The following is a 7,501-nucleotide window of genomic DNA, read 5'->3' on the forward strand; positions in this document are numbered from 1 at the left end:
ACATATTTCTTATCAATTTGATGTATTTACTTTATGAACTTTACATGGAATTTTGAACCAATCAAAATTAAGTGATTTAATTTATGTTTTATTTTCGATTTTCTTTTGTAATAGGGAACGTATCCTACTTTTATAGATACACCCATGTCTATGTGGACGGTTAACATCTATCTTATTTTTTATTAATTTAGTAAAAGATAGTTATAAAAATTATAAACATATTATGAACTTTGGATTGTTTTGAAAAATATAATTAGTATTAACTATTTGTTTAAAAATTAATATAAAAATTTTTTATATGGCATATAATAGTTGCTATTTATTAAGATTTTTTTAGAAATGTCCTTAATGAATCTATAGTTTCACTAGGGTTGTTGGTTCTATTTTTCAATTTTCTAGCTTGAACTTTGTCTGTTTTCGTATTATTATGTTAATTATTTTGATGCAATTATTCAAAAATATTCTTAGATTGTGTAGGTTATAGTAAATTATATGCATGAGTGAAGATGAAGGATGGGAGCTCCTTCAAAAGATAGCACTTCCATACAGTTATTCACAAGGTTAGTTTGTAAATATTTTTGTTTTTGTTTTATTGATTTTGAATCTCCTTCTCTAGTTAGTGACAAAAAGAAAAAAGAGTAATGATGCTAAAAATATCATTAATGGTATATTAGGCGAAAAAGATTATTTTTAATATGTCTAATATTTTTTTATAGTTTTCATGACGACAATATGTGTGAAAAAATTATCTTTAAAAATTATTAGTGACAAAAAAATTGTCATTATGAATAATTAGTGACAATTTCATGACAATACAAAATGGAATCGCAAAATGGAAGCTGTTGAGGCTATTGAGTCTCGAAAATAATATTGTGAAAGAATTGCCACCATCTATATGCAAGCTACCTTGTTTGCAGACATTGAATGTGAAAAATACAATGAGATTACCTAATTGCATTTACAAATTGAAGCGCTTGAGGCATCTATTTATGAAAGATGATCGTGAGAGGGTTGGAGGCGAAAAATTGAAATTTGAAGGGTTGAATGAATTGGAGATGGTTGATGATATCTGGGTTGGTGATGTGGTTGATGATATCACTCATCTTCTTAAATTGCCAAAGATGGACATGGATGTCAATACGAACCGGGAAGATGGCTCAACTCTTTTCAGGAGGTTGGTGATGTGTCACTCACTACATTACTTGAGAATCACACATTGTCTAGTGAGCAAATTACCAACTTATGAAATTCAACTATATCAAAATATGATAGAATTGCAGCTTGTGGGTACAAGGATTGAGGAAGACCCAATGGAAATACTAGAGAAGCTTCCCATGTTAAGAGTTCTTGGCTTGTGGAGCAATCCATATGTGGGCAGAGAGATGGTTTGTCGAGCAACTGGATTTCCTCAACTCAGGGAACTTGTTTTGCATGGGTTGTTGAATTTAATGGGGTGGAGAGTGGAGAAAGGAGCAATGCTCAACCTCTCCAGTCTACTTATTGTAGAATGCAGTAAATTGAAGATGATTCCAGATGAATTGGAATTCATTAATACTCTCCAAGAACTGAGAATTATATCTATGCCAGAAGAGTTTGTGAAGAGGGTAGGAGTGGTGGATGGTGACGGAGAAGATTATCACAAAATCAAACACATTGCAGATATTTTCATTTATACCAATTAATACCAATTATAGGTGTCACTTATTTATAACTATAATTGATGAATGTATAATTAACTAGCATGTGTTCCATGTAATGTAATGTACGCATTAACTCGCATGTGTTCCATGTAAGGATTATATGATTTTATCAAATATTATGGGGGAATTTATAATTTTTCAAACAATGAGGAGTTATTCGTAATTTTTCAAACAAAGTTGAGAATAAGAAATATAATTAAAAAAAAATTGACCCACCAAAAAAAGTGAGACACCAAAATAGTACTCTTAATTAGTAATTAAGATAGATTGTTAAGGTTTAACTTTTAGACTTATCTTTAATTTTTGAAATAAAAAATTACTGAATTCAATTTTTTATATAACTTTTCGCAAAATGTAAATTCATAAAATTTATCATAATTTTGGATTTTTTTTTATTTCAATAAAAAACGAGAAAATAGAGTAGACTGTTTTTTTTAAGTTAAATATTATTATGTTCACAAGAGTGCAAATTTTTTGTTATTCATAAAAGATAATTTTATTATATCAACATAAAAAATATAGATACATTTTTTTTCCTTTGAAAATAGGAGGAATTTGACAATGTTATAAATTTAAGGGACTAAAATGGTAAAATCAAACTTAAATGGACTATTTTACCCTCCAAAAAGTCAAAATTCAGCCATGTATTTAACAAAAAATAGCTTGAGGGACCAGACTGAGACAAAAATTGTAAATATTTTGAAATTTTTGTAATTTTTTATATTTTTTGTTCATTTTTTGTATTTCTAAAATTTTTCTGTAAATTTCTGAAAATACTTTTTCAAAATTTTCTAATTTTCTGTACATTTTTGGTATTTTAAATTTTTTTTTAAATTTTTGGTATTTTAAAAAAAATCTGTATGAATTTTCAGAAAAAAATTCTGAAATAATTTTTCAAAAAATTTCGAAAATATTTTTTCAAAATTTCTAATTTTCTGTAAATTTATACAATTTATGTAATTTATGTGCAATTTCTGCAGTACATGTGTAACTTATGCAATTTATAGTTTTTATGTGTAATTTTAGCAATATATCTGTAATTTATGCAATTTATAATTTGTATGTGTAATTTATGAAATACATGTGTAATTTATGTAATTTATAATTTTTATGTGTAGTTTATGCAATTTATGTGTAATTTACACAAATTTATGGAATTTATGTAATTTAATAAATTTTACAACTAATCACATTAATAAAGAATTTTGAAACAATTAATGCAATATCAACAATATTACATTAATAAATATAAATAATTATAAATTACATAATAATCATAAAAAAATAAATTACAACAATATTCCCAGTACATACTAACATTGTTACATAATAATGTACATAATCATAAAATTTGTTAAAATGTATAAATTTATTTATTTGTTCAAAATTATTAAATATATTAATAATTTATAAAAAATTATGACATTCAAAAATTAGGAACGGGTTTAGTAATGCTAAAGAAAATATTAAAAGTTTTACCAAAACTCGTTCCAGAATCCGTTACAAAGACTGTCCCAAAAAAGTGTTCCTAAACTAAACGAATTGTTCCAAATTAATATATGATCGTTCCAAATAGAATTACTAATCTGTATCTAATATGCGTTCCAAATTATATGAACCGTTCGTAATTCTATTCCTAAAATAATTCTACAAAGGTGTTCCAAATTCAATAACTCGTTGCAAAAAAATGTTTCAAAGACTGTTCCTAAATTGATCCAAATTAGAAAAAAAAAACAGTTTCAAAATAAAATTATGATTATAAATACCGTTCCAAAATTTCACCTAAAAAATATAAGTAACCATTAGAAAGACTATCCCCAACTGTTCCAATTCTTAAATTAAATTTTTTGGGCTAAATCGATATTAGGAACGATTTTCAACGACCGATACAATTACCATCCCTAGTTGCAACTGCTTTTTACATAAACCGTTCCTACATTTTTGTAACGCCAACTGCAGGGGCGGATTTCCATCCATTCCAAACTCCAGGCCAAATAGGTTTTGTGATCTTGAAATCGTCCAAAGTTAAACATTTCAAAATCTATCCAAATCCTGCATTTTTTTGTAGTGTTACCATCAAGTTGAGTCAAAAGTTTGGCGTGTTAAAAAAATTTTATCACATCGTCAATTAGCAATAAATATATCTCAACTTGAATCCTTCAGATTATTTGTTGGAGGTACCTGCAATAAAAAATCAAACAAACCAACACAGCCAGAAAAGAAGGGCACCTTAGTTTTATGGCCAGACAAAAGAGAGCATAAGCGGGGGTAAAATCCACTAACATTTGTCAACAACAATAAAACTCAAGTAGAGACGAAGGAGTACAACTTACAAACAATAAAAATTTCCAAGATATGCAATGCAATGGAAGATACCTCCCAAATACAGTTAAGTAGCAAAATAAACATGACCCCGTTATACACCAAATAGTCAAGCATAGTGGAGGATAGAACAGTCAGCCCATGGATCCTCATAAGCACCTATAGGTATGGTTAGTATTGACAATTCAATACAACTAAGGAAAAATAAAGCATAATTGGGAGTGCAACTCCCTCACATCTCTGCATAGTTCTGATGTTGGGGAAGCCATAAGAGTCAAGTTTGGTGATTCCAATAATCTTGCCTCGCATGTGATCGGTAGTTAGTAGAGCGTAACACAGGCTTGGTTAGCAAGCAAATCTGCTGCTTGGTTGTCTTCTCTACAGATATGAGATTTCTTGATCTCATATTTGAATACAAGATTTCTCATAAATTTTTTTTAACTATATACATAAAATAAATGTATAAAATATTAGTACAATATTATACCAATAAATAATAGTATTTAAGTTAGAAATCAACGTGAAAAAATATTTGAAAATTGAAAGAAAGAAATTGAAGGAAAAAAGTCCTTTTACAGTCAAAAAGATCAATTTTGTGCCTAGATTTTCTTCCATATGAAGACTAATTAAATAATGTGGAGCAATTTACTCTATATTGTATGTTTAAATGAATATAAAAATGTGAATAATAAATTATAAAAAAAATTAAAGATATAACTTCTATTAGACAAACAATTATTTAGGTCCAACTTCCAATCAACCGATAGTCTCCTAATTAATCGTTGGAGTGAATTTTTTGGGTTTACCCCAACACTTTTGACGTGTTGCTTTGATTTCAGACTTATTTTCTATGAAAACCCCGAGGACTTAGGGCGATCCCACCGACCTCGTCATGTATACAGTTATCATAACAAATAAAAGCATAATCATGTTTATTACGGAGTAGCACAAAATTATTGAACTAAAAATATTACCTTCGGTTGTAATCAGGTTTATTGTAATTATTATTTTTAAGAATAATAACAATGTTATTACAACTATAGTTACCATAAATATATTAAAAAAAATAAAAGAAGTACTCGACTTGGTTCATGAATTTCTAAACATTTATAATCTGATTCGAGCTCGACCCCTGAACGAGCTCAAGTTAAAAAAAAAAAATAGCTGAAAGATTTTAAAGCTCGCTTACTCTACATTCCTAGACTAGAACTAATTAATGCCTAAATAACATTTAATTGGTAACGGAATTATGTATACAATTCGACAGTGTATACATATCTAAAAGTTCGAATATAGTTAAAATTAACATATAAACCATATAAACGGTCGAAAGGTCATTGTATTACATGATCATTAGAATACGTGAGGTGAGGGTGTTTACGAAAGAATAACGTTAAATATTCATGTTAGGAAATTTAATTTTATTTTTGGGAATTGATTCTTAAAAAAACCAAAAATATATTATAAACTCATTACAGTTTACATAGTTCAAGTAAAATTTTAAATCACTAAATTTGAATATATTTCTAATAAATGGACATAATACAATGTTATTTCCTCTACTATTTGTATTTTAGGAGTCTCCAATTTGATTAAATTCCATATCGGACTTTATTATATTTTATTTTTCCAGATACTTACTATACAATGTATTTCCATTTTAGAGAAAGGAAACCTAAAAATTACACACACACACACACCCACAGAGATACACAAAATTAAAGTGTATAAAGACAGAAGTGGTTCAATGCTTTAACTCAAACAGCAACCAAAGGAGAATCAAAGGAGGCGTTCTTATTTGTATTTGTGTTTGTGTTCGAACACACACACACACACACACACACACGCACACTGAAATTAAGGCTGAAAGAAAATGAGACCAGGAGAGACTTCCAACGGCAAGAAACCAAATCATGACCAATCCATTGTTTCTAAAATTGCCCTCTCCATCAAATCTCAGGTACATTTCTTCTTTCATTTCCCCTTTTTTTTTTTAATTGTTACTTATATATACATATATATATATATTCTCCTTTTTGTGTATGGTTAGATTAGTTTGATTTGATGTTAATCCTTTTGAAAATTTATAACCAAGAAACGATTTTTATGTGATTTTTTTTTTATATTTTTTATGGGATTTTAAAGATTTATAACCAAGAACTAGTGATTCGGCCTGTTTGTCGACTCGGTTCTTTTTTGTAATTCTTGATCTACTCGAAATCAAGAATCTTTCCCGTTGATAATCCCAAGAACCAAGATTGATAAACATTGCAATAATAATAGTATTATATAATAATAATAATAATAATAATAACAACAACAACAACAACAATAATAATAAGGGAAAAGTATTATTTTAGTCCGTTAAGTATGCCTAATTTTAATTTTAGTCCGATAACTATGTCTATTTTTATTTAGGTCTAGTAACTTATGAAATTGCTTACTTTTAGTCCTCTGACAGATTTTCGAATAATTTTACCCATATGAGTGAATATGGACTAAAACTGCCTTTCAAAGTTGCATAGGGGTAAACTAGTCCGAAAATCTGTCAGTGGACTAAAAGTAAGCAATTTCGTAACTTACTAGACCTAAACAAAAATGGACATAGTTATCGGACTAAACTTAAAATTAGGCATACTTAGCGGACTAAAATAATCTTTTTCCCTAATAATAATAATATGAAATTGAAGTATTCCCTTCAACCAAAGTTGTAGCTCGGGGCTCTATATTTATAGGTAATCATAAGTTGATTGGAGATGATTCAATCCATCTGTGACTCGGTGAAGGATTTTCATAGATCTGATGGAGCATCATCTCAAAATGGTTAGATAAAGCTAAATCTTGCTACATTTTGTAGAGGTAATCTCCCAACAGTTAGGAGTTCTCCAACGGACTAGGTTGAGGGTTATTTCTTGGAAGTTGGAGACCCCCGATTCTTGGGGGGACGGGATTGGAGTCCGTTGCAGGTGAATGTATCTTTTAGAGATAAGAATGTTTTCCAAAATTTTACATTAAGTAATTGAGGAGATACCTTATTCCAACCTGAGTTCAAGCTTTTAGGTTTTAAGGTTACTTCTGGTTGGAGGCACCATGTGTCCTCGAGGGGGCTGCTCGTCTTTATTTGATTTTGTGATATGTGCCTTTAGAGATCTGACATGAATGCCTTGTACAATGAATTTTGACTTTGCCTAGGGGATTTCAAGTATCTAAACTTCCTTATGGGCCTGTGAGGACTTCTTGGGTCTGGGCCTTCTTGAATTTTAGCCAATTTGGGTTTCTTTTGGCCAATTTATGTTTTTAGAAGCATTTGCTGCTAGACTCCTTGGGGGCTTTACCCGAACTAAATTTTCATAAGGCATTCTAAGCTCTTACTCGAACTGGGCCCCTTGGGCTCCACTTCGGCTTTGCATTCTTTTGAATTTTGAAGATCTCTTTTTTTTTTTTGGAAAATTTGGGCCTTTTTAGGCCAGTGTATTTTT

This window comes from Sesamum indicum, linkage group LG5 (genome assembly GCF_026168435.1).
Source record: "Sesamum indicum cultivar Baizhima isolate 11 linkage group LG5, ASM2616843v1, whole genome shotgun sequence".
Classification (NCBI taxonomy): Eukaryota; Viridiplantae; Streptophyta; class Magnoliopsida; order Lamiales; family Pedaliaceae; genus Sesamum; species Sesamum indicum.